Below are 11,240 nucleotides of genomic sequence, written 5' to 3'. Positions count from 1 at the left end.
TTAAAACATCTCAAGGGTAAATTAGTCATTTACCAAACCCCAAAAATACCAACACCGCTAAAACTTAACAATGATACCCCGAAAAATATTCTAAACCATATAATACAATTCTCTAAAGGCCCCAATGCCGCTTTCCACCGCTTCCGAACACAAACACAGAATTTAGGTAATTAGACATAAAATAGCATAACCACATATATGATACATTAAATATATTTCCAAAATATGCATTCATAATTATTAATTAATCTCATACATAAACCTTAATTATTTAATAATACAAGGTATTTATCATATGCGGTCTTTACAATTATCCCCCCGTTAAAAGGATTTCGTCCCCGAAATCTACCTGAACAACTCAGGATGCTGAACCCTCATATCAGATTCCAATTCCCAAGTGGCTTCTTCCACTTTACTGTTTCTCCAGAGTACCTTGACCAATGATATGGTTTTGGTTCGGAGAACCTTTTCCTTTTTATCCAGAATTTGCACTGGTTGTTCGTCATATGATAAGTCAGGTTGCAACTCCAATGCTTCGTAACTCAGAACATGCATTGGATCAGACACGTACTTCCTCAGCATGGAAACATGAAATACATTATGCACTGCTGATAATGCTGGAGGTAAGGCTAACCGATAAGCAACTTGCCCAACCTTCTCCAGAATTTCAAAAGGTCCAATAAACCTAGGGCTCAATTTACCTTTCTTTCCAAAACGTCTGACTCCCTTCATCGGGGATACTCGTAGAAAGACATGATCACCAGGTTGGAATGTAACATCCCGTCGCTTGGGATCTGCATAAATTTTCTGCCTGCTTTGAGAAGCAAGCATTCGAGCTTTGATCATATCTATTGCTTCATTCGTCTTCTGGACTAATTCAGGGCCCAAGTATTTCCGTTCTCCTGTTTCGTCCCAATGAATTGGGGAATGACACTTTCTTCCATAGAGAAGCTCATAGGGAGCCATTCCTATGGTACTTTGATAGCTATTATTGTAGGAGAATTCAATCAGAGGCAAATACTTACTCCATGACCCTCCAAAATCCATGACACAAGCTCGTAACAGGTCTTCAAGTATTTGGATGGTTCGTTCAGATTGCCCATCTGTTTGAGGATGAAAGGTTGTGCTGAATTTCAAATTAGTTCCCATAGCCTTTTGCAAACTCACCCAAAACTTTGAGGTAAATTTAGGATCCCTATCTAAAACGATTGACTTCGGTACTCCATGAAGACAGACAATTTCTTTCACATACAAATCAGCATACTGATCCACTGTATAGGTTACCTTAACAGGTAAGAAATGTGCTGACTTTGTAAAACGATCCACCACAACCCAAACTGAGTCGTACATTCCTGTGGTTCTAGGCAAGCCGACCACAAAGTCCATTGCAATGTCTTCCCACTTCCATTCTGGAAGTGTTAATGGCTGAAGTAACCCCGCCGGTCGTTGATGCTCAGCTTTGATTTATTGACAGGTTAAGCATTTAGTGACGTAGTCCACTACGTCCCTCTTCATCCCATACCACCAGAAATAGGGCTTCAAATCTTGATACATTTTGGTGGTTCCTGGATGTAATGAGTAAGGGGTAGTATGAGCTTCTTCTAAAATTTCCTTTTTAAGCTCACTGATATCAGGGACACACACCCGTGCTTTAAACAACAGCACCCCATTATCAGAAATTGAGAAGTCCTTAGCTTTGCCTGCTAAGACATCTTCTCGAGTTTTAACCAATTCAGAATCTTCTAACTGGGCCATTCTGATTCTTTCCAACAAATCTGACTGAAGTGTCAGATTAAATAATTTCTCAGTCACCAACTCAATATTTTCTCTAGTCATTTCCGAGGCTAGGTGAGAGGAAATCATGACCATGTTGGATATCTGATCAGGTCCTTTTCTGCTTAAGGCATCAGCCACAACATTTGCCTTTCCAGGATGATACAAGATTTCACAGTCATAGTCTTTTACCAATTCTAACCACCTTCTCTGTCTCATGTTCAAATCCTTCTGAGTGAAGAAATACTTGAGACTCTTGTGGTCAGTATAAATCTCACACCTTTCACCATACAAGTAATGTCGCCAAATTTTCAAGGCGAACACCACTGCTGCAAGTTCTAGGTCGTGAGTTGGGTAACGCTGCTCATAATCTTTCAATTGCCGAGAAGCATAAGCTATGACTTTATCCGCTTGCATTAACACACAGCCTAAACCCTGCCTTGAAGCGTCACAATACACCACAAACTTTTCTTGATCAGATGGCAAGGCTAGAACAGGAGTTGTAATCAATCGTTGCTTCAGCTCTTGAAAACTCTTTTCACACTTATCTGACCATATAAATCGCTGATTTTTCCTAGTTAACTCGGATAACGGCATCGCAATTTTGGAAAATCCTTCCACAAAACGCCGATAATAACCCGCTAAACCGAGAAAACTTCGAATTTCAGTGACTGTTTTAGGTCTAGGCCAATTTTTCACCGCTTCAATCTTCCCTGGATCAACCATAATTCCGTCTTTTCCAACAATATGCCCCAGAAAAGACACTTGTGACAGCCAGAACTCACACTTTTTGAACTTTGCATAGAGTTTATGATCTCTAAGTCGCTACAGAACCATTCGGAGATGTTTCCCATGTTCTGCTTCTGACCGAGAGTACACAAGAATGTCATCGATAAATACAATTACAAAATTATCAAGGAAATCCTTGAATACCCTATTCATGAGATCCATAAAAGCTGTCGGTGCATTTGTTAACCCAAAAGACATAACCAGGAATTCATAATGACCATACCTGGTTCGGAAGGCTGTCTTCGGGATATCCTCTTCTCGAATTCTCAACTGATGATATCCAGACCTCAAATCAATCTTAGAGAATACTGTCTTGCCCTGAAGTTGGTCAAACAAATCGTCAATTCTGGGCAGAGGATATTTATTCTTAATAGTTAACTTATTCAGCTCCCGATAATCGATACACATCCGAAGAGTTCCATCTTTCTTCTTCACAAATAGCACAGGGGCTCCCCAAGGTGACACACTAGGCCGAGTGAACCCTAGATCCAACATCCCTTGGAGTTGTATCTTCAGTTCTTTTAATTCAGCAGGTGCCATTCGGTAGGGTGCTTTTGAAACAGGTTCTGCTCCAGGAATTAAATCAATGATGAAATCTATCTCCCGCTGAGGTGGTAATCCAGGCAATTCCTCTGGAAACACATCCAGGAATTCCTTAACCACCTTAACTTCTTCAGGTCCAAGTAACACAGGTTTACTAGAATCTACTACCACTGCTAGGAATCCAACACATCCATTACGTAACAAATCCCTAGCTTTCAACGCTGAGATTCTTGGGACACGAGAACCTTGGACCGAACCAACAAACACAAAAGGTTCCTCATTCTCCGGTTCAAAAGTCACCATTTTCCTTTTACAATCAATACTAGCAGAGTATTTAGACAAAAAGTCCATACCAAGTATGATATCGAATTCGGCCAATGGCAACTCCACAAGATCAGCATTTAATTCTCTATCTTCAATTCTAATCATTACAGATCTAATCCACTTTCTTGAAATAACTAATTCTCCATTAGGCAACAGGGTTCCAAACCCCGTCTCGAGAATATCACTAGGTCTATCAAACTAATCAAGAAGTCTTGATGACACATAAGACCGAGTAGCACCCGAATCAAATAAAACAGTATAAGCAAAACCATTGATTAGAAGCTGACCTGTAACTACTGAAGGACTGGCAGCAGCATCAGCCTGAGTTATAGCAAAGACACGAGCCGGTGCAGACACAGGTTTGACCACAGGTTTTGGTTCCTCTTTCTTCAACTGAGGACAGTCCTTCCTGAGATGTCCCACCGAACCACACTGAAAGCAGGCTCTCCGGTTACAAGTTCCGGGATGGTGCTTCTTGCAACGCGGGCACTCAGGATAAGAATAAGTCTGACGTCCTCCTCTGTTCTGGTTTCCTCGAAACCTTTTACCTTGCCCTGAACTTCCCGAAGATGGAAAAGTTCTTTTCTTCTGTTCAAAGGTAGAACCCCCACTCTCTTTTTCAGGACCAGACGTAGGGAGGATAGTGACCCCACTAACACCGGAAGACTCCCGGGTTTCTTGCAAAAATTTCACTGCTCCTTCAGCTCAAAGAGCCTTATCAACCATTTCTGCATAAGTTGTGGTATCATTTGTTGTAATAACCAGGTCATGCCTGATCTTGGCATTCAACCCAGCCAAATACTTTTCTTTCTTGCTGAAATCTGTCGGTACGATTCCGGAGGCTAACTTGGCCAAGCGATCAAACTTGGTTGTATATTCAGTCACTGACATACCCTCACCTTGTACCAACTCAACAAATTCCTTCCGCTTTGCACTGCGGACCGCCTCATTGTAATATTTGGCGTTGAATAATTCCCGGAACTCTTCCCAGGTCATTCTGGTCACATCTCTGGTGAGGGATACCATTTCCCACCAAATCAGGGCATCCTCTTGAAATTGAAATGTGGCACATGCCACCCTATCATTTCCGACCACTCCCATAAAATTCAGTATTTTCTCAATAACGGTCAACCACTGCTCAGCCTTTAAAACATCAGGGCCTCCTAGAAATACTGGAGGCGCTTGCTTTCTGAACCTCTCATATAAAGGCTCCATGCGGTTACCAGCAATATTTTGCTCAGCTGGCACCGCAGGGGCTGCAGGAGCCGCAGGAGTCGCAGCAGGCGGTTGCGGGGGAAAGTGAACAGGAGCATCTCGTTGTCTAAGTCGTCGAATCTCTTCTTCTTGTTGCTCAATTCTAGTTTGCATCTCAGCAAACCTTTGTTCCCAATCAACAGGGGCCTGAGGTGGATTCTCCTGTCCACCTCTCGGGACTCGACCGCGGCCTCTACCGCGTCCACGGGGGTTTTGGGGATTTCTACCACCCCGACCACCTCCGGTCTCAACCAATTCACCCTGCCTTCTAACGTTTCGCTGGTCGTCCATTATTTAGGACTTAGCCTGCGAACCCACAAGGCACGTAGGTCAGACAGTGGTCAAAATATTTTCAAGACCGCAATTAAGATTTAAAACATCTCAATTAATCATATATATAACACAACATATCTTAAAACAATTTGCAAAAAGAAATAAAGCTGACGGAACCGTGAGTTGAACTCGACACTGGCCTTGATTGTACATATCTTGACGGTCTTCAGTGGACAACCCGGTGGCTCTGATACCAAACTGTAACGCCCGTATTTTATAATAATAAACTCGAAAATTAATTTTAATAATTTATATATTAATAATCACATGGATCGGGATCCCGAGTGTCAAAATACAAGTTAAAAGTACTTTACTACTATATACATATATATTTTTTTTAAAGTTTAGCGGACATGCATCCTCAAAATACAGACTCCAAAATACTAAGAAATCGAAACCCTCCAGGTTGCACTGCCGCGATATGTACAATCATGCCGAGTTCTACCTCACTGTTCCTCCAGCTTTGCTTTTCCTTTACCTACACAAGGTAGCAAACTGATGAGTCAACAGACTCAGTAAGATATGCAAGAAATATATATAAGTACTGCAATGCCGGCTTTATGATTAAGCCGCCCTGAGCTCACTAACCAAGCTCACCAAATGGTTAAGAACGTTCTTAAGGGAAGTACGACTACTGTACCAAATGCACTAAAGTACCAACTCTGTACTTGTGTTGGTAGAGCCCTAATTGTACTCCCGGAAATTACTAAGTGTTGTACCACGAACACGACGTACCCTGGGTACTCGTGTTGGTAACACCGTAACCATATTAACATACAATACTGTACTAACACTCTAATAATCATTTTATATTCGTGCTAGTAGTATAACAATCAAAACAAGCATATACATTCATATATATATATATTCTTACGCTATCTTACCTCGTTCCGTGCTCAAGTGTGCCGGTCAGCCTGAGTGGAAGTGCAGCTCGACGTTTTACAGGGCCCTAAACCATAATGTTCAAAATCTGATGAGAGACTCGCTAAAACACTTATCGGGGATTTAAAATAGAAACTAAACTTAGCCCTATCGATAATTAAGATGCCAATACCCTAAATTACTTAAAAACGGGAAAAACTAGGGCTCGGGAAAAAGCCCCAACCGGCAGGCCGGTTCCCAACTGGAAGTCCGGTTCCTGGGACCAACCGGTCGACCGGTTGACGCAGTTCTCAGAACCGAATTCGGCTCCGAATCGGGAACCAAAAATCCGACCCCCACAACTCAAATTAATCCCAAACTTTTCAAAACTTTCCAGAACACCTGTATGCACTATAATAAAGCATAATCAAGCATCATAAACCAATATTAAACTCAGAAATCCAATTCACCATTAAAGTCACAACTTGAGCTCAAAAGCTCCAAATTGAACCAAATACTAAACAACCACCCAATTAACCTTAAAACACTCTAAATAAACCTTATACAACTTCAGAAAAACACACCCACTTGAATTCAAAACATACAGCCCCTAATTCCTAACTAAACAAGCATCAAACCTAACTTTACTAAAAAAAATGAAAGTCCAAAAGCAAGGTTGAATAATATACCTCCAATTAAAGCTTCCAACCCACCTAAAACTTGTTGAATTGAGTTGAGAAAAAACAATTCCCAGCTGATTCCTTGCTGGTTTGAAAGAAAAGAGAGAAGGAGAGGACTTGGTGATGAAGATAATGGTTCTTTTTGGTTCTTTCTTGAAGGTCAAAGACTAACTATTCCTTTGACTAAAGAAAACCCCTTAAAATTATAACATTTCTCAGCCAAAAAGATAAACCAAATAAGACAAAAGAAGTCTTGATAAAAGACCTTTCTATCCCTCCATTTAATAAAAATAATTAAAACATCTCAAGGGTAAATTAGTCATTTACCAAACCCCGAAAATACCAACACCGCTAAATCTTAACAATGATACCCCGAAAAATATTCTAAACCATATAATACAATTCTCTAAAGGCCCCAACGCCGCTTTCCACCGCTTCCGAACACAAACACAGAATTTAGGTAATTAGACATAAAATAGCATAACCACATATATGATACATTAAATATATTTCCAAAATATGCATTCATAATTATTAATTAATCTCATACATAAACCTTAATTATTTAATAATACAAGGTATTTATCATATGCGGTCTTTACAAGCATATTAGAAACATTGTTGTTAATATTGTATATTATTCAATTTTTTTTTTAAATTTTAAAAAATAATATTGTAAGTATAATAATTTAAATACAAAAATTGAGAAAAAGTTTATAATCAAATCTCCTCATATTTGTTTGTTTCAATAAATGTTCTTTAAATCATTTTGATAGCATTAAAAAAATATCAGGTAAGATATTACATTACCAACAAAAGAAAAAGGTAAGATATTATATTATTTTTGTTTGAGATATGAATAGAAAAAGTGGGTCGGAAGCATTTTGATATGCAAGGAGAAACATTGGTGAGGTCAGCTGACTATACCTGACTAGCTAGCTAGAGTTCATGTCGTTTCGATGTTTTGTGTCATGATAGAAACGTTAGATTATACATACAAAACTAGTGTTTGTGTATAAGCGTTTGTTAACTTCAATGTATAATTCCTTCAAAAAAAAAAACTTCAATGTATAATAATTTAGGTCCTGGGGTACTTATATATACAAGAGAATCTTACGTAATCAGATTAAAACAATTGATAAAAGTCATTTATGTTTATTTCCTCATCTCAAATACGATAGGAAAGTTCTAAAATGGGGACACCAACTTTTGCCCATACAAACAGATTTGCTAAAATTGATGGAAGAGAAGTTAAAGCTCCACGTGAAGATGGGCCACAATGGACTCTGTGTCATTCATTCATTTATTTACTTCAGATATGTACCCTACAAATGTAACCCAAAAGGGAAATGGAAATCCTAGAAGATGATTTCTTGTACATATTAGAACAAATAGAAGAAACTGAAACTTTATATTGAATTGATCGCCAAAATTCATACACAACTAATTTAATTTTGCAATATAGTTAGGATGGTGGTAGAAGTTCATTGTGAGTATGATAATGATATATTATTGCTCAAAACAATCAAACAAGCACTTCAATGAATAAAGTTTGGTGCAACATCTAATTGTGAATTGAAAATGTTGATGTTATAATATAAATTTTTTGCTTTGAAATAAGAGCACAATCTCGTAGATATGTGATACATGAATTTAATTTTTAGTTGGAAAACAATGACGTGTCAGTAACGGCTCCTATAGATTCTCTCTTGATTGAAACTTGCGAGAATGTGTGACTGAGACAAGGTATAGTCCCACACTATGCGTAGTGTTATGTGCGGTCCAAGAGGGCACGTTACAAACTAAGTGATGCCCACAAGTTGGCCAAGTAGTGGTCAAGTGGTGGCGCATGTTGTGGCGCATGCTGGTGGCATGTTGATGCTTAGTTTGTATGCAGTGGCATTTTCGTAAATATCTTCAATATTGTTCGGAACGGGACGGGACTTGGTATTCGCCATTTATTTGGGTCTACAAATAGAATGGTGCAATCGGTTTGGCGAAACTAGGTGATTTGGTATATGGTTCTTCCCATATGTCTACAGAGCAAAAATCATTTATGTTCCTGGTAGAAGGCTAAAAGCTCAGAATGCTCTTTAAGGGGGTACCCTGGTATCAGCTCTCCACCACCCCTTGCACCTTGGTCCTAAGTGAGCTACTACTAGTCAGTAGAGATAGTAGGACGGGCATATGAGGACCGCGAGGGGACTCATATGTCTCCATGAGTTGGAGTACTCATGGACATTATCGGGCCGGCCGACCCGATAGTGCGTCGAAGAATGCCGCCAGAGGTTCACTGGTACGTTTCCCTTAGCTTGCCAGTATGTCGCTTGCACGGGACGTGGCCTAGATCCTCCAAGAGACGTTGTGGTGCGCCTTGGCCACAAGTCTCAACACGAGATGACACGGGTAGTCATTCGTGGGCTAGTTGGCATGCACGCATGGGATGGATGCACCATGCTGGAAAGGGACAAAGGTCTAGTGTATGCAACTAGTTTGGTGGCTTGTCTTGAGGGCTTGCCAACATGCGTGGAGGTATGGCGCCTTGAGGATTGGTCCATGGACGTATGGGAGTCCATGGGCGACGAGGGAGACTGTTCAGACAGTATCGAATGGGGCATGATAGAAGTGTTGGCACCTTAGCTTGGTGTTGGCATCTTGCCACACATGCTACCTTGGTCACGAGTGACAAGGTGAGCGTCGGTGTTGGGATTTTCCTTATCATAGTGAGAACCTATGGACAGTGCGAGTATCTTGGCTAAAGAGCCTCGATGAATGGATGCACTCATGGATGCTTGCGAGCATGACTCGGCTGGAGTTGTTCGAGAGACGGGAGTGTGCACGTGGCACACGGTCGCGCGAAAAATGAGCCCATTGTTACTCGGATGGTTGGAAGGCTGACCTTAGCTTAGAGAAGTCAAGGTGCTACACTGGTGTTCCGCTGCCTGAAAAGCTGAGCCCGTAACACGTAGCTTGGTAGAGTAAAAGTAGGACCAAGAGAAGTTTTCATAAATTGCGGATATATCAGTTATATTCAAGGATCAAATGATTCTCCTTTGCCTCCCATGTAAAGATCGTTGATATGTAACGCCCAAATTGTGACTACAGCGGTGGTTGTAGTATAGATCGGGCGATCAATTCCACAAGGAGGTGATTATGGACAAAAATGTTAGTAGAAAAATAGAAACAAAAGGTTAATAAATAGTGATAATAGTGACTGATGAGTTTGTGATTTTTCGTTTTTAGTAATAAATATTAAAAGAAAGCAAATAAAATGTGTAATCAATAGTAAAAGAAATAAAGGCTTTAAGAATCATTCATATGCTTGTTTAGCTATCTTGTACTCTTAATTCACAAAGTTGACACAAATAATATATAGTATTAAAATTCATTATATTTTGAGTATACAAGTTCTTGAAAATAATAGAAATAATTTAATCTTATGTAGAACCTATAAATGACATTATACATCAAGCAATAATGCAATAAAAGATTAAACATAAATATTATTTTTACTAAATAGAAACATATAGAAAGAGCATAACTAATCCTATATATCTTTAGTAAAAACAATGACAAAGAGATAGAAATAGAGATGGTGGTGATAGTGAAAGAAATGAACATTATAATCACTTTTCTTAATTTTTATGCACATAGGAAGAGCATGATTAAACCTATATGTTTAATAAAAAGTAAATAAAATGAACATAAAAGATATAACAAGATAAATACTACTATTACTACAATCACTAAATAAAATATATAGAAAGAGTATGACTAAATCTATGTATCTATATATATATTTAGTATATAATAGCATATATAGTAGTATAGATGGATGAAGTACAAGAAAATAAAAGTGAAATAAGAACTTGCATTGCTCAAATAAATATTACAAGTGAATCAAAGATACAAAACAATCTCACTTTGCATATGGAATCATCCCTAACCTTCCAAGGAAGATTAGGCCATTATGCTAATCATTCTCATAAAGAAATATGAGAAGAAAAGTGAAAAGAGATTTTGCTATAGTTTCTTTACTCTAATTACACACTAAAAAATTGTCTAAAAGATTGCTTCAAGTTATCTTCTCTCCTTCCTATTTATAGCCAAAGTGAGGGAATTAAAATAATTAATAAATTAATTATTTTAATATTTTTCTAAAAACTTCTGATATAAATGAGGTAGGTGGAATATGAAAATGGTAGCATGGTAAAATATATGATGTGCAATTTAATGGCTGAGAAAAATAGTAAAACCGGAAAATGAGCCAAATAAATACAAAGGAATAGGAAATTATAATGTATTTTTGTAATTGACATTTTGAGTACTTTTTCATGCATTGGGACACTTGGCAGCATCAAAATAATTTCAAAATGGTGGATGGAAGGAGGAGACAGCACTTGGCGCACATGGGAAGGCTGCTGGAGCTCGGATTGAACGAGAGGCGGACAAGTGGCAGCTGGCAAGTGGCTGCCGTGGGGAGACAAGCTGCAGCAGGAGGGCCCCACGCGTCTGACGCTGGCAGGAAGGAGAACAGGGCTCACGCATCCTTGTTTGGAGTGGGGAGCACGCGCCTGTCTGGGCCACTCGATCAAAGAACGGACGGCTCTGATGAGGAGAGGATGCTACGCGCGTGTGGGCTTCGATCAGGGTCCAAAATATGATCTTTTTGTAAAAAAATAT

This window comes from Cannabis sativa, chromosome 4, assembly GCF_029168945.1.
Source record: "Cannabis sativa cultivar Pink pepper isolate KNU-18-1 chromosome 4, ASM2916894v1, whole genome shotgun sequence".
Lineage (NCBI taxonomy): Eukaryota > Viridiplantae > Streptophyta > Magnoliopsida > Rosales > Cannabaceae > Cannabis > Cannabis sativa.
Note: the sequence above shows the minus strand (reverse complement) of the source record.